Source organism: Moschus berezovskii, chromosome 20 (genome assembly GCF_049115385.1).
Source record: "Moschus berezovskii isolate FMDL1 chromosome 20, NW_MosBer_1.0, whole genome shotgun sequence".
Classification (NCBI taxonomy): Eukaryota; Metazoa; Chordata; class Mammalia; order Artiodactyla; family Moschidae; genus Moschus; species Moschus berezovskii.
Genome location: NC_142479.1, coordinates 6,465,080 through 6,486,340, shown reverse-complemented (window position 1 = coordinate 6,486,340; position 21,261 = coordinate 6,465,080). Strand labels below are relative to the sequence as shown.

Below are 21,261 nucleotides of genomic sequence, written 5' to 3'. Positions count from 1 at the left end.
ACTTCCTACTTTTGCATTCCAGTCCCTATAATGAAAAGGATACCTTTTTTGGGTGTTAGTTCTAAAAGGTCTTGTAGGTCTTCGTAGAATTGTTCAACTTTGGCATTACTGGTTGGGGCATAGGCCTGGATTACTGTAATGTTGAATGGTTGCCTTGGAAACGAACAGAAATCATTCTGTCATTTTTAAGATTGCATCCAAGTACTGCATTTCGGACTCTTTTGTTAACCATGATGGCTACTCCATTTCTTCTAAGGGGTTCCTGCCCACAGTAGTAGATATATAATGGTCATCTGAGTTAAATTCACCCATTCCAGTCCATTTTAGTTCACTGATTCCTAGAATGTCTATGTTCACTCTTGCCATCTCCTGTTTGACCACTTCCAATTTACCTTGATTCATGGACCTAACAATCCAGGTTCCTATGTAATATTGCTCTTTACAGCACTGGACCTTGCTTCTATCACCAGTCACATCCACAACTGGGTATTGGTTTTGCTTTTGCTCCATCCCTTCATTCCTTCTAGAGTTATTTCTCCACTGATCTCCAGTAGCATACTGGGTACCTACCGACCTGGGGAATTCCTCATTCAGTATCCTATCATTTTGCCCTTTGATACTTTTCATGGGGTTCTCAAGGCAAGTATACTGAAGTGGTTTGCCATTCCCTTCCCCAGGGACCACATTTGGCTGTGGTCCATGTGATCAGATCGACTAGTTTTCCTGTGATTATGATTTCAGTGTGTCTGCCCTCAGATGACCCCTCACAATACCTACTGTCTTATTTGGGTTAGTTTTCTGTAATTGTGGTTACCATTCTGTCTGCCCTCTGATGGAGAAGGATAAGAGGCTTATGGAACCTTCTTGATGGGAGGGACTGGCTGTGGGGGAATCTGGATCTTGCTCTGATGGGCGGGGTCATGGTCAGTAAATCTTTAATCCAATCTTCTATTGATGGGTGGGGCTGTAGTTTAGCCTGAGGCCAAACTATGGTGGGGGTAATGGGCGTAATGGTAGTAATGGCTACCTCCTTCAAAAGGACACATGCCAGGACTGTTGTATTCAGTGCCTCTGAACCCATGGCAGGCCACTGTCGACCCACGCCTCTGCCAGAGACTCAGACACTCACAGGCAAGTCTGGGTCAGTCTCTTGTGGGGTCACTGCTCCTTTCTCCTGGGTCCTTGGTGCACACAAGTTTTTGTTTGTGCCTTCCAACACTTTGCTTCCCTAGTCCTGTAGACGTTCTGCAATCAAATCCCACTGGCCTCCAAAGTCAAACAGTGCGAGGATTTCTTTAGTATAATTGTTCTACAATTTGTGGGTTGTCTGCTCGGCAGCTCTATGGTGGGTAACCCTGAGTGATCCAGGTCTGCTGCAGTCAAAGTCCCTGTCCCTGCAGCAGGCCACTGCTGACAGATTAATAAATCTATTTTAAAACAGACTGAGTTCAGTTCAGTTCAGGTGCTCAGTCGTGTCTGACTCTGTGACCCCATGAATTGCAGCACACCAGGCCTCCCTGTCCATCACCAACTCTGGGAGTTTACTCAAACTCATGTCCATTGAGTCAGTGATGCCATCCAGCCATCTCATCCTCTGTTGTCCCCTTCTCCTCCCGCCCCCAATCCCTCCCAGTATCAGAGTCTTTTCCAATGAATCAGTTCTTTGCATGAGGTGGCAAAAATATTGGAATTTCAGCCTCAACAGCAGTCCTTCCAATGAACACCCAGGACTGATCTCCTTTAGGATGGACTAGTTGGATCTCCTTGCAGTCCAAGGGACTCTCAAGAGTCTTCTCCAACATCACAGTTCAAAAGCATCAATTCTTCGGCACTCAGCTTTCTTCACTGTCCAACTCTCACATCCATACATGACCACCGGAAAAACCAGAGCCTTGACTAGATGGACCTTTATTGGCAAAATAATGTCTCTGCTTTTTAATATGCTATCTAGGTTGGTCATAACTTTCCTGCCAAGGAGTAAGTGTCGTTTAATTTCATGGCTGCAATCACCATCTGCAGTGATTTTGGAGCCCAAAAATTAAAGTCTGACACTGTTTCTACTGTTTCCCCATCTATTTGCCATGAAGAGATGGGACCAGATGACATGATCTTAGTTTTCTGAATGTTGAGCTTTAAGCCAACTTTTTCACTTTTCTCTTTAAAACAGACTGAAAGACTCTTCATATTCACAAGGCCTGCAGGGCTCTAAATGACAGTTGCCCTGAGGAAATGCCCAGGGATGAATCACTGGAAAGTAGCAGTTGCTCAGCACTAAAAGTGTCCCCTCACAAAGCTGCTGCTGGCCGCCATCGTCATTATACAAAACCCAGGCCAGCAACATCAATCCAGAAGAGGAAAGTGGGGAGCACAATGCTCGCCACCCTGCCCTAGCTTCTGAAAACGGACACAGGGAATTCCCTGGTCCAGCAGCTAAGACTCCGCACTTCCAGGGCAGGGGCCCAGGTTTGATCCCTGGTCAGGGAACTAGATCGCACATGCCACAACTAAGAATTTGCTGGCCACAACTAAACATTCTGCGTGCCGCAACTAAGACTCAGCGAAGCCAAATAAAAATTTGAAAAACAAATTTAAAATAATAAAAATGGATGTAAAATCTCATCAGTAAGCCAGGCACCCATGATAGATAAAGCTTCAACCTGAAAAAAGATCAGAAAAAGGCCCTGCAAACTGCAATGCTTCTTCCACTCAATAGTAACAAGAAGGCAAGGCAGAGGCACGTCATACTTGACAGCAAAAGCCACCTTCTTTCTACAAAGAACACGATGATTTTGGAAGGACAAAATGGCTTTCCCTGAGAAAGAAGGTAAAACATGACAATTCCACAGGAAGGACGAGTTGTTCCCACGGTACTAGTTAGATCAAGAATTCGAAATAAAGAAGTAAGTTGAATACTATTAATAATTATTAGGAGGTAGATGTATATGTCTGAACTTCCATGTAGCACATGTTTTCCTGTGACTTTTTCTGGGTCTGTTTCCTCATTAGGGTTAGTGACTTCGAAGGTTCCTTCTAGTGTTCAGATTTAATAAATGTTGAGTAATTGATTTCATTAATAAGATTGCAGATTACAAATGCATGCATCTGAAGTATAACAGATGCCATGTGAATGAAAGTAAAAATGACATATTTACCTAGCACTGAGCTTTTTTTTTTTTTTTTTCATCTAAAACTTTCCTTATAGTGGAAATCTTAAGATTTCCAACAGGAACATGAACTATATAGGACATGAACATCAACTATGACCTATATACTGGGACTTCCCTGATAGCTCAGTTGGTAAAGTATCTACCTGCAATGCAGGAGACCCCGGTTCAATTCCTGGGTCGGGAAGATCCACTGGAAAAGAGATAGGCCACCCACTCCAATATTCTTGGGCTTCCCTGGTGGTTCAGCTGGTAAAGAATCCGCCTGCAATGCAGGAGACCTGGGTTAGTTCCCTGGGTTGGGAAGATCCCCTGGAGAAGGTAAAGGTGACATGAATATCAACTATGAACGACATACTAATATCTTGACCTACATAAGCCAACATCAAATTGTACATTTACTATTCCAAATAGGATTAAACTGAAGTTGCTGCTGCTGCTGCTAAGTCGCTTTAGTCGTGTCCGACTCTGTGCGACCCCATAGATGGCTATTATTCAGTAAAACCTGACTGGGAAAAACTAAGACTAAGGATATTTTAGTCTACAGATGCTGATTGCAGCCATGAAATTAAAAGACACTTACTCCTTGGAAGGAAAGTTATGACCAACCTAGATAGCATATTAAAAAGCAGAGACATTGCTTTGCCAACAAAGGTCCGTCAAGTCAAGGCTATGGTTTTTCCCGTGGTCATGTATGGATGTGAGAGTTGGACTGTGAAGAAAGCTGATCGCGGAAGAATTGATGCTTTTGAACTGTGGTGCTGGAGAAGACTCTTGAGAGTCCCTTGGACTGCAAGGAGATCCAACCAGTCCATTCTGAAGGAGATCAATCCTGGGTGTTTATTGGAAGGACTGATCCTAAAGGGGAAACTGAAATACTTTGGCCACCTCATTCGACGAGATGACTCACTGGAAAAGAGTCTGATGCTGGGAGGGATTGGGGGTGGGAGGAGAAGGGGACGACAGAGAATGAGATGGCTGGATGGCATCACCTACTCGATGGACATGAGTTTGAGTGAACTCTGGGAGCTGGTGATGGACAGGGAGGCCTGGCGTGCTGTGATTCATGGGGTCGCAGAGAGTCGGACACGACTGAGCGACTGAACTGAACTGAAGGATATTTTAGAGGAGCATTTTCAGAGACCTCAAAAACTTAAGATAAGCCTAGACAAAAAGTGGTCAAGAATTCAGTGCCTCAAACTTCCAAAGATTTCTTCAAACTGTTAGGCTCCTCAAATCCAGATGCTGAGTGCTGCTCCAGAAAGGAGCGGTGTTTGGCAGCAGCCCCAGGAGGATGAGAAGCAGCTTACCCCGAGCTGGCCCATGAAGAGCAGTGCCGCCGGCCTCCTGCCCCGCCACCTGCAGGAGCTGAAGCAGCAAAGCTGCTGGAAGCCTTTTAATGGAAGACTTGCAACCCTAACCCTGGCGATTTTTCAGCCAACCACTTTTGAAGTGCAAGCTTCTGACAGAAACTTGGAAACAACCCTAAGCACTGCCTGGTTCCTGGTCCGAGGGCAAGCAGACCAAAAGATAGACAGAGACACAGAAAGAGAGGCAGACAGAGCCCCTGCGAGTCCAAGTAGGAAAGCAGGCCAGTCCCAAGGGGCCACTCATGGGACTTTTTTATTAAAAAAAAGGAAAAAAAAATTACTTCCTATCCCAAGCCATATAAAAAAATTATTATGAACAGACTAAAGACCTTAGTGTAAAAGGTAAAAATCATAAAATGTTAGGAAGACAATATATGGGGAAATACCTTTATAAACATGAAGTAGGGAGGAAGTTCTTAGAAAGAAATAAGAAGTGCTATTAAGAAAAAGGTAATAAATGACATTAAAATGAAGAATTTATGTTCATTAAAAAAACACTAGAGAGACGAGAGAAGCCACAGACTGGAAGTGGATCGTTTCGGGGGGCCGTCTCCATAGAATAAAAAGACAATTCAATAAAACAATGAGGGAAAAGACTTAAGCAGCTGTTTCAGAGAAGCTGAAAGCTGAACGATCCATTAGTGCATGAAAAGATGCTCAACCCACTAATAACCATGAAGATGCAAACCAAAATCATATGAGGAATCACTGAGCTTCCAACAGATTAGTAAAAAGCTTACATCTGACACCACCACTGTTTGGAGGAAGTGAAGCAGGCAGAACTGTCACTTGAACTGTAAACCGGGGGAGCCACCCTGGAAACTCCCTGGTGTCACTCCATTCAGTCAAACTGAAGGTGCACACACTCCAGGATCCAGTCCCCCTCCCTGGGGCGTATCCTGAGAGGCTGCACACGCGCGCCCCGGGAATGGGCACAGTATCACTGTCTGTCTCAGCAAAATATCGAAACAAATGTCTGTCAACAATAGAAAGGATATGTAAATTCTCACACAATGGAACATAAATCAGTAAAAACGATATGCAACATGGGTTAATCTCAAGAACACAATAAGCAAAAAATTCAGACCTTGAAAAAAAAGATGATGTACTCAGTTCAAAAACATGCAAAATTAAACAAAAGAACATTGTTTAGCACAAGAAACACACGTGGTGAAACTAAAGAAAAGCAAGAGACAGGAACTCCCTAGCGATCCAGCGGTTAAGATGCGGCACTTACAGTGCCACGGCCTGGATTCAGTCTCTAGTCAGGGGCCTAAGATCCCACATGCCATGGGGCCAGAAAAACAGTAAAGAAAACAGAAAAACATGAAGTCAGTACAAGCCAACGCCAGTGATTGCGTGGGGTGGGAGAGGGGCAGGATCAGGGAGGGCGCCTCCAAGGCAGCGGTAGCATCCTTCTGGGGAGACTGGTGACGACGGGTGCTCCGGGCATGCTTGTCCTTCAGGTGGTGTATATTCTTCTCTATCTACTCAATATTTAACAAGACAGCTTACAAAACTAACCAGTGTGATTTCTGACTTTAAGCCATGATTTGAAGATATTAACTTGGGCAGCTGACTGAGTTACACTCAACCAGGAACGTCCCTGACAGGGACCCACCCAGCCTTGAGACTACAGAGATGAGAGATGCGTCACCAGCCAAGCTCCTGAGCTGGAGACAACTCCCCACTGGGCCCTGGAGCCTTCCACTCAGGACAGGAAAGGCACAGCTTGGATGAATCCAGTCAGTAGAGGAAGTGGGGTGAGTGGGGTAGGGGGAACAGGTTCTACTGCCAGACCTTTTAAGACCAGAAGCTGATTACATTTCTGATGTGACAGTGAACCCACCAGGGCTGCTTTCAGCAGACTCCCAGCGGGAACTGCCACCTCTGAGCCTCTGCACGCTGCTCTTCAGACTCGAGTGAGCAACTCTCAACTCTAACCCTGCCCTCTGCTTCCTTCCTTTGAAGCTCAAGGCTGATCTCTTCTAACAAGCAGGTGTGAACATAAGAGCCCAGGCCCGGGCTTTCTGCACCATCTGTAACTGCATCATTGAGGCCACCGTAGGCGCCCTCGGACTGTTAAGTTACTGACACCCACGAGGACGCCGAGAGGGCCAGACACCTGGAGGAAATGCTAACATCTCTCACAGCCAAATGCCTACTCTTGTGACCGCTGTTATTTCAATCATTTAAAATGTGGCTGGCGAAAGCAAATTACGGTAAATTACGGTCTCTAGGACGATATGCTTTGTGCACAAAATGTGCTTGGAGATTTTCGTTCCCTGTGAGGTTGGGGTCCCTTCCTCTGGTGGTGTCCGTTATCCTGCCAGACACCAGGTCTGAGAACCTCTGCCAGCCGTGCGGCACCATCCTCAGGGGAATTCAAGGATGGTAGAGAGTGGGACAGCTGGGTCTTTTTTTGTGGCAAACTGTTCAAACTGAAGCGCTGCCCACAGAGGCTGCCCTTTTGGCATTCTAGACTGAAGGCTCAGTTTGTGTGCGACAAAATCAAGCCACGTGACCCTTTAAAATGTCTCCCCTGTACACACAGACAGACATGAACGTGCACACAAGGGCCCGGGCACAAGGACACACAGACGCCAGTAACAGTTACCTGGGACAGGAACCGGGTCAGGCATGAGAGGGTCACTCACTTTCCTACCCTAAGCATTTTCCTTCCTCAACTCTGCATGCTCGCTCTCTTGACCCTCATAGGCCGCTGTTAGATCATCCTTTCCCAACTAACACACGGTAACACTAGATACCGACTGTGCACTCAAAGACTAGATAAAACATTTTACACGCATTACTTCATTAATAATTGCACCCAATAAAGCTGGCATGAGGTCGTCATTATTCCCATCACACACCTGAGGAAATGGAGGCTTAGAAAGGTCAAGTACTTTGTCCAAAGGCACACAGCTAGTAAGTACAAGGACCAGGTATGTTAGGCTCAAGTATCTTTGACTTAGAAGTTCATGCTTCTAACCAGCACCCTGTACCCCAGAGATTCTCTGCTGATTTTTGTTGTCTAGTCGTTCTGTTGTGTCCCACTCTTTGTGACCCCATGGACTGTAGCCCATCAAGCTCCTCTGTCCTTGGGATTCTCCAGGCAAGAATACTGGAGTGGGTTGCCATCTCCTTCTCCAGAGGATCTTTCTGACCCAGGGATCGATCCCACATCTCCTGCAATCGCAGGTGGATTCTTTACCACTGAGCCACCTGGGAAGCCCTCAGAGGTTCTTAGTTGAGGGCAGTTTTGCCCTGGGACACACATGGCCTCCTCTGGAGACGTTTCCATTTGTCACAGCTGGAGGTAGACGGGGGCTGCTGGCACCTGTGGGCAGAGGCCAAAGGTGATACTCAGCACCCTGAAGTGCACAAGACAGCCCCCAGGACAAAGACTCACCAAGCCCCAAACGGCAACCACGTCAAAGCTGAGAAACTGCTCTACTGGAAAAAGACAGAAAGACGGAGAAACGGTCTTGGACCTAAACTCTCATAGTTTAGGTCACGGTTCACCACGCTGTCATGCCATATTACACACAGATACCAAGGAGACCATCACGCGGCCTATCTTCATCAACAGCACAGCAAACCCTCGTCACACTGCAGGCCTCTCTAGCCCTACTGGCTGAGCATCCATCCATTCCAGTGTTCACTGAGCAGCAGCTCCGTGCCAGGAAACGATCCACACAGAGGGGACACCTGGAGAGACAAGGCCCTGTGCCTGCACGTGAGCTGCCCGTGGCCTCACAGGCGACAGGCGAGGAGACCTGTAACATCACCGGAGGCAAGAATGTACCGCGAGACCGCACAAGGATGCTAGGAAGTCACAGAGGAGGAGCTCAAAGGCAGCTGAGGAGAGGGTGGGAAGGGCGGGTAGGACTGGGAAGAAGTTTCCCAGAAGCATTTGAGCTTGAAGGAGTTAACCAGACAGAGGGAATCCTTTCCTTCCCAAAGGACCCCTCGCCAGCCCTTTCAGACAACAGTCTCTGAGAATCCAGATGGACCACTTTAGTTAGAAAGCTTGGTGGAACTCCTGAGAAAAACAGGGTGCGCACACAGCAGTCCCTGATCCCCTGAGTACAACCTGGGCAACCTGCCTCAAGACGGACAGACCACAGCCTGGCTTCCCCAGTGGTTTGGGCCTTCTGGGACTGCAGTCCGAACCAGCCTCTCTGGCTTCGAACCATCCCGCACCTTGCAGCAGGAGGAAGCCGACATGTTCACAGCAGGCCCTGTGAACTACATGCTCGATTTCCCATAATTCTCAAAGCAATTCTCCAAAGTAAACACTGTTGCCGCTGTTTCACAGATCAGGGAACTGAGGAGCAGTAGTGGAGTAACTGGCCCTCAGGACAGAGAGCCTCTAACCAGGAAGCAGGGGCACACACCTGACCCCGGAGTCCTTGCAGCCTGGATCTGCGGGGGCCTTTCTAACGCAATCCAAAGCACGTCGTGTGCCGTGACTCTTGACCACCTCACAGAGCCTTCCACGTCAGTCACCCTCCTGTGCTCCACATGCTTTTGAACAGACCGCTGGCATCTCCGGCACTGTGCTGTCATTGCACACGTGCTCAGTTGTGTCCGACTCTTTCTGATCCTATGGACTGTAATCTGCCAGGCTCCTCTGTCCATAGGATTTCCCAGGCTAGAATACTGGAGTGGGTTGCCTTTTCTTCCTCCAGGGTCACTTCTTGATCTCCAGGGTCACTCCTGCGTCTCCTGTGTTGGCAGGGGGATTCTTCACCACTGAGCCACTTGGGAAGCCCATACCATGATTACCATGTAGTTAAGAGCGCCTTGATCTCGGGATCCAGCTCCCTCATCTCCACAGCCTGACCCCCAGCACAGTGTCTGACACGTCAGGCACAGAAAACACTGTGTAAGCAAGCCTGGACTCCCTGGGCCCAAGCAACATGAACAACCCAAAGCCAGAGGGGCCTGCCTTAGGGGCCCAGAGGCTGGGGAAACACACCCCACCCTGTTTCACCAGTGAGTGGACTTTCCTCAGGCCTACTATCAGCGTCAGTAATCCAGTCACACTGGGGACAGAACAGATTCTTTCATCCAACTTTCCCTCCAGCATTGGAACAGCTGTGATTCCTCCTTTGGTTGTACACCAGAGGCAGGGGTTTAGGGACACACTGTACAAAAATATGTATCTTTAAACAATAGAACCTCAAAAGGAAAGGGTATGTGCTCCCTACTCTTTCTCTCTCTGCCATAGAGAGTGCATACACAATGGCAGGAGCTAAAGCAGCCTGCTCAGTCCACGAGATGGAAGCCTGGGTTTGAGCAGGGAGAGCCACATGATCAATGGAACCTTGCTTCTGGATGACTTCACAGAACAGAGTGAGCTGCCCTGACCAGTTCTGGACTGCCTACTTCCAGACTATTAAGGGAAAGGAATAAATTTTTATTTCCTTGTAGTCACTGTATTTTAGGGCATTTTAGATTGTACTTAATTAAAACAAGGTGTGAACACTGTCCAGGGATTAACCTAGCAAGATCTTTGTCAGCAAAACGACAACATCATCAACATTCTCATACCCAAACTAACTAGGATTTTGTCATTACTGTACACATTTAAAGAAAAAGTTATCTTGAAAAGGTGAGTTGAATCACGGTGCACCTAGAGAAGAAGGACAAACAAACTGACCTCCTGGTTTGTTTCATCTTTGAGTCTTAACAGACATACCTCAGATTTCCAAGATGCCCAGGCTACTCTGTTCCGACAGCTTGTCTGGGGAAACTCCAGCTTGGCTCTCCTCCTCCAGCTCATTACCTGAATCAAAGACCAAGTTGAAAATCTGATAAGAACCTGTAGGATTCTAACAGCTGCTCTTGTATCCACCAAACACAGGTAAATGCAGAGCACTGAGCGCAAAGCCTGGCACAACAAAGTCAGTGCTCAATAAATGTAACACTGGATTGTTACTGGGCTGCTGCATGCCAGACCCTGTGCTGGACAGCCGGGGCACAAAGATGAATATACCTAGTCCCAGTCCCTACTACTCAGGAAAGCCCCCTACACTCAGGAAAGCCTGCTGACCGAAAGACACAGCACAAGGTTGATAAGCAAAAGCAATGAGGCTGTGCCCAAGTAGAATTGCAACACTAGCATTCCCTGGGATGTCCCAGACCCCGTGCTTCTCACCCCAGACCTTCACCCAAATAACACATTCCTTCCCACAACTGTAGAGACTTTTGATGGATGCTAGATCACCAGGGAACAGCTCCATCTGAATGTTTTACAGGCATTTACTACAGACATGTTCAAAACAAAATGTATCTTCCCTCCTTAAACCCCTCCCCATACTGTTCCCTATCCCACTGAGCAGCATCACACCACCAGTCAAAAACTCCGAGCCAACCTCTCCCCAGCTGGAGGCTGACCTCTCACCCAGCCTCTAGATCCCCTATCTAAGTCATCACCAACTTTGGTCAAGTCTACCTCCAGCACATCTCTCCCCACCTTCTGCCTCTAATCTAACTCAAGGCCATGGTCATCTCTTACCTCCACAGTTCTAGTAGCCTCTTAATGGGCCTCCAGGGCCATTCCCTTTAGTCTTCACTAGAGTGATTGTTCTAATCCACAAATCTGATTCTTAAATATGTCCTCATTAACCCAAAATTGCAAGTCCACAGCTAGGTTTAAAAGGCTCCCTAAGGGACCAGGATTCGTGTTTGGGGAACTAAGGACACCTCATGCCCCATGCCTGCTTCCCCTCCCCAAAACAAGACTCGTGAGGACCAGACCACAGACTGGTCTCTTTCATTTCTGTCCCCAGGCAGCTTTCTCACACATTCCATCTTAAACTGAGAATACTCTTCCCCTTTTCTGCCTGCACTCCCCAAGCATCTTCCCGTTCTGTTTCCTGAGAACAGAAGCCTTCCTGGATTCTCCTAAACCGGGTGAGGTGCCTCTACTCAGTGTTTCCAGAGCAAGAATTTTCCTGCTTTTCTTCCATCATATAAGAATTGCCTAGGTTTCCGTATGTGTCCCACGTGAGTTTCTGAGCTCTGGGTGACGATGATGATGATGATACAAAAAATAACAGCAACAAGCACACTCAGCATTTACTGTGTGCCAGCAAACCTTCTCAGCACTTTACCCCTATTATCTCACTTAACCTTTATAATCGTAATTTAGGAGGCAGGTTTCATTCTCAACTCTCTTTAAGGATGAGGAAAGTGAGGCAGGAGGCGAGTAACCAACGTGCCTAAGGACACAGCTGGCAAGCACCGAGACAGGATTCAAACCCGGCTGCTTGGCTGCACAGCCTACACTTTGTAACCACGACGCCGGTCTGGGTCACGCGCTCCATCCTCAGAATCCATCAGGAGCTGAGCCACCGTCTGCGGAGCGAAGGAAAGAATGAAACGCTCCCACACGCGCAGCATCGGTGTCCACCTCGACCAGCTCCTCCAAACCCCCGCAGGCATGTGTCCTCGGCCCCGCTCGGTGGGCAGCGCCCCGCACCCTCATGTTGAGCGGGGTCCCCTCAGTCCCGGTTCCGCTCCCAGTCCCAGTCCACTTCCCTCCCCTCCCACACACAACCGTCCCCGGCGTCCCGCCGCGCCGCATCCTCCGTCGCCTCTGCCAGAGCCTGGGAGCCCCCGGCCCCTGTGCTTGCTCATCGTCACCCGCCAGGTCCCGAAACACACCGCAGCGGAGAGCGTCACGACCGCGAGCAGACAGAGGGCGCCGCCATGTTAGAGTCGGGCGGAACCGACCGCGCTGGCTTCCCGGCGCAACTTCCGGCGCATACGCAGCGCCCGCCCGACTAGTAGCTCGCGGACACGCGCATGCGCCTAGTAATCCAGACCCTCTATAAAACGGATTCTGAGCTTACAATTGTTCTCTTTGTAACCCTTCTTTGGGTTAGGAAGGGTTCAGCCCTTCCTTGAAGCTTTTACGCTTCAAACGTAAAAGTAACAGCTTTTACGTGTTCAGCGATTCCTGTGTGCCAGGCACTGTGTTAACCGCTTTACGAGCATTATCTCAAGTCCTCTCACCGTCATACGATATTTTTCTCCCACTTTGAAGAAGGGAAAACCGAATTTCAGGGTAAATGAATTGCCCGTTGTCACGCATCTTACAAGTGGTGAAGCACAGATGTGAACCTAGTTGTTGCTTCAAAGCTGTTACGTTTTTCTACTTTCTGAGCTAAACATCGCCCCTTTCCCTGTTCAGGGGTTGTCCAGGGTTAGCCTGTGTGTGAATGAGGGTGCCTGAAAACAAAAGTCAGCTTGCAGATTTCACCAGCGCCTCTGTGGTGTCTTTCCAGCTTTTCACCACCACCAGGCCATTGACTACTGAATAGTTCCTAATAGTTCTCCTTTCATTTTTGACCCTGTTTATTTTCATGATCCATAGTTTTAACAACACCCTTGCAACAACCCTGATCTCCTTTGCTCTCTGGTCTTTTTGTCACGTGGATTTCATAAGAATTTCAACCCTGGATGAATCCAACTGCTCCTTTTTCCCTTTGTCAACACTCAAAGAGCCAATCACAACTGGAGAAAGTACCCAGTGGGACAGACTGTCCTCTACAAACTCATGACTGTCAGCCTTAAGAGGGACTTCAGCAAATGTCAGTATGGGCAGTTCACTGCTCCTCTCTTCACAATAGCTAGTGAAACTAAAACACTCAGCAGCAGTTGACTTCACCCTTTCTTTTACAGGAAAATATTAATAATAGCAAATCTGATAGGAAACCTCTTGTCGTCCCAATATTAAACATGTAAGTTTCTACTTCTGAGTCCATCTGTATTAGATCTAGTCAACTGAGACTTACCATCCATTCCTTTCAGAATCTAAAAAGTTAAAATTTTATTTTCCAGACTCAGTAGCAGTTGGAATCCCAGGTACAGGAAGGATCTGCCAGTAGGTAAGATTTGGAAGCTATTGGCTTGCTGATGTTAGCTGATGTTTGCTGGCAAGAAAGGTCATGCAAATGTGGGATGCTGCAGCCAGCAGTGCATTGTGGCTTGTCTGCAGCTTCCTGAGTGTTCAGAAGCATCTGTGAGATGGGAACTTCAGGGTAGTCAGGTCTACTTTCGTGTTGGAAGGGGAACATCAGGATTACTCTCGAGGCATGGAATGGGAAGAGGGACTCATCTAGAGTTGAGTCCATAAATTGTGTGCACCTCTGCAGTGGGGAGGGGTATGTCAGGGAACTTTTTGAGTCACATATAGGGTGTCAAGTACCCGTTCGAGTTTCAAGCGGGAATGTAGGATTTCTCTTGAGAATCTGCAGCGGAAAAGTTTCTATTCACGCATTGAGGGGAGAATCTTGTGGTTTGTCTTGAATTTTGGCGGGAAGCTTGGGTTTCTTCTTGAGTTGTAATGGGGACCTCAGGATCTCGCTCGTGTTGCTTCAAGGAATACAGGTCTCCTTTCGTATTGGAGGGGAAATTCAGGATAACTCTCAAGGTATGGAATGGGAATAGGGCCTCATCTCGAGTTGAGTCCGTAAATTGTGTGCTCCTCTCCAGTAAGGACGACTATGTCAGGGAACTTTTGAGTCGCATAAAGGGTGTCAAGTACCTGTTCGAGTTTAAAGTGGGAATGTGGAATTTCTTTTGAGACTCTGCAGCAGAAAGGATCCTCATCTTACACTGATGGGGGAATCTTGTGTTTTTTCCCGGCTTGCAGCGGGAAGATTGGGGTTCTTCTCGAGTTGTGATGGGGACCTCAGGAACTCGCTCGTTTGCCCCAGAGGTATCAGGTGTCCTTTCATGTTGGAAGGGGAACCTCGGGAATCCTCTCGAGGTGCGGCAGAACAACACGGCCGCCACTAGCGTTGTGTAGGAATATTGTGTGCTCCTCTTCAGTGGGGACCGCTATGTCGGGGAAGTTTTTGAGTCGCATAAAGGGTGTCAAGTACCCGTTCGAGTTTCAAGTGGGAATGTGGGATTTCTCCTGAGACTCTGCAGCGGAAAATTTCCTCATCTTGCATTGAGGGGAGAATCTTGTGGTTTTTCTCGAGTTGCGTCGGGAAGCTTGGGGTTCTCGAGTTGTGATGGGGCCTCAGGAAATCGCTCATGTTGCCCCAGGGAAGTCAGATCTCCTATCGTGTTGGAAGGGGTACCTTGGGATTCCTCTCGAGGCTCAGCAGAGGAATAGGGCCGCATATAGCGTTGAGTCGGTAAACTCTATTTACCTCTCCAGTGGGGACAGGGATCTCTGGGTTGATCTCAAAATTCACCTGGGGAGTCAGGCCTGGTCGCGTGTTCAGACACGGAACTCCGCTTTCTTCTTGAGTTGTAAAAGGGGTGTTAGGCCACAGTCGAATTGAATTTGTACCTGAATATTGTATGGAGAATGCTCGGTGAGTCAGGTCTCCACTCTTCTTGTGAGTTGATACTCGACGATACAGTTGAATCTGTAGATTGGAATCAGACAATATCTCGAGTGGGTAGAGACATCGATACCTTTTCCAATTGTGTTTAGAAACCCGGGGGATCCTACCGAGTTTGAAGGTGGTACCGACCTCCTTGTACTGTGCAACGGGAACGTCCAGATTCCATTCCAGACAAAGCAGGAAAATGGACTGTCATCTGGAAAAGAGGACTGGAAATCAGGGCACTTTGTCAATTGTGGCAGAAAACTCAGTGTTCTTCTCGATTGGGGCTTTGCATGTCAGTGTAAGTTTTGAGTCGCATAAAGGATGTTAAGTAACCTGTCTCGTTTCAAGCGGAAATGTGGGATTTCTCTTGAGAATCTGCAACGGAAATGTTCCTTATCTTGCCTTGAAGGCAGAATCTTGTGGTTTACCTCGAGTTGCACCGGGAAGCTTGGGATCCCTCTCGAGTTGCGATGGGAACTCCCTCGTGTTGCTTCAGGGAAGTCAGGTCTCCTTTCGTTTTGTAAGGGGAAATTCGGGATTACTCTCGAAGTGTGGAATGGGAATAGGGCCTCATCTAGTGTTCAGGGCATAAACTGTGTGCAATTCTCCAGTGGGGACGGCTATGTCGGGGAAGTTTTTGAGTCGCATAAAGGGTGTCAAGAACCCGTTCGATTTTCAAGCGGGAATGTGGGATTTCTCTTGAGACTCTGCAAAGGAAAAGTTCCTCATCTCGTCTTGAGGGAGAATCTTGTGGTTTTCCTCTAGTTGCGGTGGGAAGCTTGGGGTTCTTCTCGAGTTCCGACAGGGACCTCAGGAATCGCCTGTATTGCCCCAGGGAAATCAGGTCTCCTTTTGTGTTGGAAGAGGAACGTTGGGATTACTCTTGAGGCGTGGATAAGAATAGGGCCTCATCTAGAGTTGAGTCCGTAAATTGTGTGCTCCTCTTTAGTGGGGACTGCTATTTTGGGGAAGTTTTTGAGTCAAATAAAGGGTGTCAAATACCCGTTCGAGTTTCAAGCGGGAATTTGGGATTTCTCGTGAGACTCTGCAGTGGAAGTTCCTCCTCTCTCATTGAGGGGAGAATCTTTTGGTTTTTCTCGAGTTGCGTCGGGAAGCTTAGGATTCTTCTCGAGTTGTGATGGGGAACTCAGGAACTCACTCGTGTTGTCCCAGGGAAGTCAGGTCTCCTATCGTGTTGAAAAGGGAACCTCTGAATTCCTCTCGAGGCGTAGCAGAGGAATAGGGCCGCAAATAGTGTTGAGTCGGTCAGCGGTGTGTTTTTCTTCAGTGTGGACCGGGATCTCGGGGTGGCTCTCAATATTCACCTGGGGAGTCAGGCCTCGTCTCATGTTCAGACATGGAACTCCGCTTTTTCTCGAGATGTAAAAGTTGTGTTAGGCCACTGTTGAGTTGAATTTTTACCGGGAGATTGTATCGATAATGCTCGGGGAGTCAGGTCTCCACTCGTCCTGTGAGCTGAGACTCGAGGATACATTTGAATCTGTGCAGTGGAATCAGACAATGCTGCGAGTGGGTGGGGACATCAGTACCTTTTCCAATTGTGTTTTGAAACCCCGGGGATCCTCCCGAGTTTCAAGGTGGTACTGGCCTCCTAATGTGCCACTTGAATTTCGGATTCAATTCCAGACAAAGAAGGGAAATCAACTGCCATCTGGAAAAGAGGACTGGAAATCGGGGCACTTTGCCAATTGTGGCAGGAAACTCGGTGTTCCTCTCGATTGGGGCTGGCTATGTCGGTGTAAGTTTTGAGTTGCATAAAGGATGTTAAGTAACCTGTCGCGTTTCAAGCGGATATGTGGGATTTTTCTTGAGAATCTGCAACAGAAATGTTCCTCATCTCGCCTTGAGGACAGAACCTCTGGTTTTTCTCTAGTTGTGGCGGGAAGCTCGGGGTCCCTCTCGAGTTGTGTTCGGGACCTCAAGAACTTAGTCGAGTTGCTTCAGCGAAGTCAGGTCCCATTTTTTGTTGGAAGGGGAACTTTGGGATTACTCTCGAGCTGGTAAATAGGAATAGGGAATAGGGCCTCATCTCGATTTCAGTCCATAAATTGTGTGCTTCTCTCCAGTGGAGGCGGCTATGTCAGGGAACTTTATGAGTCGCATAAAGTGTGTCAAGTACCCGTTCGAGTTCCAAGCGGGAATGTGGAATTTCTCTTGAGACTCTAAAGCGGAAAAGTTTCTCATCTCGGATTGAGGGCATGTTCTTGTGTTTTTTCATGAGTTGCGGCGGGAAGCTTGGGGTCCCTCTTGAGTTACGACGGGGATTTCAGGAACTCGCTCGAGGTGCTTTAGGCAAGTCAGGTCCCTTTTGTGTTGGAAGGGGAACTTCGGAATTACTCTTTTGCCGTGATATGGGAATAGGGCCTCATCTCAAGTTGAGTCCATAGATTGTGTGCTCCTCTCTACTGCGGACGGCTATGTCAGGGAATTTTTGAGTCGCATAAAGTGTGCCAAGTACCCGTTGGAGATTCAAGCGGACATGTGGGATGTCGCTTGAGACTCTGGAGCAGAAAATTTCCTCATCTCGCATTGATGGGGGAATCTTGTGGCTTTTCTCGAGTTGCGCCATGAAGCTTGTGTTTCCGCTCAAGGTGCAACTGGGACCTCAGGAACTCGCTTGTGTTGCCCCAGGTAAGTCAGGTCCCCTTTTGTGTTGGAAGGGGAACTTCGGAATTACTCTCTTGCCGTGATATGGGAATAGGGCCTCATCTCAAGTTGAGTCCATAGATTGTGTGCTCCTCTCTACTGCGGACGGCTATGTCAGGGATCATCGAGTTTACTCTCGAGGCTTGGAATGGGAATAGAGCCTCATCTAAAGTTGATTCCATAAATTGTGTTCTCCTCACAAGTGTGGACAGCTTTTTCAGGTAATGTCTTGAGTCGCATAAAGGATGTCAAGTACGCGTTCGTGTTTCTAGCGGGAATGTGGGATGTCTCTTGAGACTCTGCAGTGGAAATTTTCCTCATCTCAACTTGAGTGCAGAATCTTGTGTTTTTTCTCGAGTTGGAGCGGGAAGTTTGGGTCCTTCTCGAGTTGAGACATGGCCCTCAGGAACTGGCTCATGTAGTCCCTGGGAATTCAGGTCTCCTTTCATTTTGGCAGGGGAAAATCGGGATTACTCTCAAAGCTGGAATGGGAATAGGGCCTCATCTAAAGTTGAGTCCATAAATTGTGTTCTCCTCTCAAGTGGGGACAGCTATGTCAGGGAATGTCTTGAATCGCATAAAGGGTGTCAAGTAGGCGTTCGTGTTTCAAGCGGGAATGTGGGATTTCACTTGAGAATCTTCAGTGGAAATTTTCCTCATCACACCTTGAGTGCAGAATCTTGTAGTTTTTCTCGAGTTGCAACGGGAAAATTGGGGTCCTTCTCGAGTTGCGATAGGGACCTCAGGAAATCGCTCGTGTAGTCCCTGGAAAGTCAGGTCTCCTTTCATTTTTGTAGGGGACCATCGGGATGACTCTTGAGGCGTGGAATGGGAATAGGGCCTCATCTATATTTGAGGCCATAAACTATACTCCTCTCAAGTGGGGACAGCTCTGTCAGAGAATGTCTTGAGTCGCATAAAATATTTCAAGTGCCCTATCGAGTTTCAAACGGGAATGTGGGATATCTCTTCATACTCTACAGGGGAAATTTTCCTCATCTCACTGTGAGTGCAGAATCTGATGGTTTTTCTCGAGTTGCGGAAGGAAGTTTGGGTCCTTCTCGAGTTGCGACAGGGACCTCAGGAACTCGCTCTTGTAGTCCCTGGGAAGTCAGGTATCCTTTCGTTTTCATAGGGGAACATCGGGATTACTCTCGAGGTGTGGAATTGAAATAGGGCCTCATCTAAATTTTAGGCCATAAATTGTGTTGTCCTCTCAAGTGTGGACAGCTTTTTCAGGGAATGTCTTGAGTCGCATTAAGGATGTGAAGTACGCGTTCGTGTTACTAGTGGGTATGTGGAATTTTCCTTCAGACTCTGCAGGGGAAATTTTCCTCCTCTCACCTTGAATGCAGAATCTTGTGGTTTTTCTCGAGTTGTGGCAGGAAGCTTGGGTCCTTCTCGAGTTGCGAGACCTCAGGAACTCGCTCGTGTATTCCCTGGGAAGTCAGGTCTCCTTTCCTTTTCTTAGGAAAACATCGGTATTACTCTCGAGGCGTGGAATGGGAATAGGGCCTCATTTAAAGTTGAGTCCATAAAATGTACTCCTCACAAGTGGGCACAGCTATGTCAGAGAATGTCTTGAGTCGCCTAAAAGGTGTCAAGTACCCTATCGAGTTTCAAGCGGGAATGTGGGATTTCTCCTGAGAAGCTGCACGGGAAATTTTCCTCTTCTCCCCTTCAATGAAGTATCATGTGGTTTCTCTCGAGTTATGGCTGGAAGCGTGGAGTCCTTCTTGAGTAGCGACAAGGATCTAAGGAACTCGCACATGTAGTCCCTGGGAAGTCAGGTCTCCTTTCGTTTGGTAGGGGAACATCGGGATTACTCTCGAGGCGTGGAATGGGAATAGGGCTTCATCTAAGTTTGAGTCCATAAATTGTGTTCTCCTCTCAGTGGGGACAGCTATGTCAGGGAATATCTTGAGTCACATAAAGGGTGTCAAGAACCCATTCGCGTTTCAAGCGGGAATGTGGGATTTCTCTTGAGACCCTGCAGGGGAAATTTTCCTCATCTCACCTTGAGTGCAGAATCTTGTGGTATATCTCGAGTTGTGGCGGTAAGATTGGGTCCTTCTCGAGTTGCGACAGGGACCTCAGGAACTCACTCTCTCGTGTCGTCCCTGGGAAATCAGGTCTTTTTTTCGTTTTGGTAGGGGAACTTCGGGATTACTCTAGAGGCTTGGAATGGTAACAGGGCCTCATCTAAAGCTGAGTACAAAAATTGTGTTCTCCTCACAAGTGGGGACAACTATGTCAGGTAATGTCTTCAGTCGCATACAGGGTGTCAAGTAGGCGTTTGTGTTTCAAGCAGTAATGTGGGATTTCTTTTGAGACTCTGCAGTGGAAATTTTCCTCATCTCACCTTGAGTGCCGAATCTTGTGGTTTTTCTCGAGTTGCGGCGGGAAGCTTTGGGTCCTTTTCGAGTTGCGACAGGGACCTCAGGAACTCGCTCGTGTCATCCCTGGGAAGTCAGGTCTTTTTTCGTTTTGGTAGGGGAACTTCGGGATGACTCTCGGGGTGTGAAATGGGAATAGGGCCTCATATAAAGTTGTGTCCATAAACTATACTCCTCTCAAGTGGGAACAGATATGTCAGAGAATGTCTTGAGTCGCATAAAGGTGTCAAGTACCCCTACGATTTTCAAGGGGGAATGTGGGATTTCTCTTAAGACTCTGCAGGGGAAAAATTCCTCATATCACCTTCAGTGCAGAATCTTGTAGTTTTTCTCGAGTTGCTGTGGGAAGCGTTGTGTCCTTCTCAACTTGTGACAGGCACCTCAGGAACTCCCTCCTGGCATCCCTGGGAAGTCTGGTCTCATTTCGTTTTGGTAATGGAACATCGGGATTATTCTAGAGGCGTGGAATGGGAATAGGGCCTCATCTAAAGTTCAGTCCATAAATTGTGTTCTCCTCTCAAGTGGGGATAGCTATGTCAGGGAATGTCTTGAGTCGCATAAAGGGTGTCAAGTACCCTTTAGCATTTCAACGGGAATGTGGGATTTCTCTTGAGACTCATCAGGGGAAATTTTCCTCATTTCACCTTGAGATCACAATCTTGTGGTTTTTCTCGATTAGCTGCGGGAAGTTTGGGGTCCTCCTCGAGATTTGACAGGGACCTCAGGAACTCACTGGTGAAGTCCCTGGGAAGTCAGGCCTCCTTTTGTTTTGGTAGGGGAACTTCGGGATGGCTCTCGAGGTGTGGAATGGGAATAGGGCCTCATCTAAAGTTGAGTCCATAAACTATACTCCTCTCAAGTGGGGACAGCTATGTCAGAGAATGTCTTGAATCGCATAAAAGTTTTCAAGTACCCTGTCGATTTTCAAGTGGGAATGTGGGATTTCTCTTGAGACATGCAACGGGAATTTTCCTCTTCTAACCTTGAGTGCAGAATCTTGTGATTTTCTTCCAGTTGCAGTGGAAAGCTTGGGGTCCTCTTCGAATTGCGAAAGGGACCTCAGGACTTCGCTCGTGTATTCCCTGGGAAGTCAGGTCTCCTTTCGTTTTGGTAGGGGAACATCGGGATTACTCTTGAGGTGTGGCATGATTAAGGGCCTCATCTAAAGTTCAGTTTTCCTCATATCACCTTGAGTGAAGAATCTGGTGGTTTTTCTCAAGTTGCGGAGGGAAGCTTTGGATCCTTCTCGAATTTTGACAGGGACCTCAGGACCTCGCACGTGTAGCCCCTGGGAAGTCAG

General features: G+C 47.8%; 1 long non-coding RNA gene across 10 annotated transcripts in view; it reads right to left on the bottom strand.

The window, feature by feature from the left end:
• Positions 1-12,342, bottom strand: part of LOC129538923 (uncharacterized) — a 50,412-nt gene extending 38,070 nt beyond the window's left edge. For 2 of the 10 annotated variants that reach the window (XR_016035437.1, XR_016035433.1), the window contains exons 1-4: positions 12,105-12,263; positions 11,767-11,902; positions 10,242-10,328; positions 3,311-3,429 (exon numbers count right to left, since the gene is read on the bottom strand). This is a non-coding gene — a long non-coding RNA (uncharacterized LOC129538923). Of the gene's footprint in view, positions 1-3,310; positions 3,430-5,274; positions 5,511-7,748; positions 7,875-10,241; positions 10,329-11,766; positions 11,903-12,101 lie in introns of all 10 variants that reach the window. The other 8 variants (XR_016035429.1, XR_016035428.1, XR_016035435.1 and 5 more) reach the window with 7 other exon arrangements.
• Between the last annotated feature and the right edge of the window lie 8,919 nt (positions 12,343-21,261).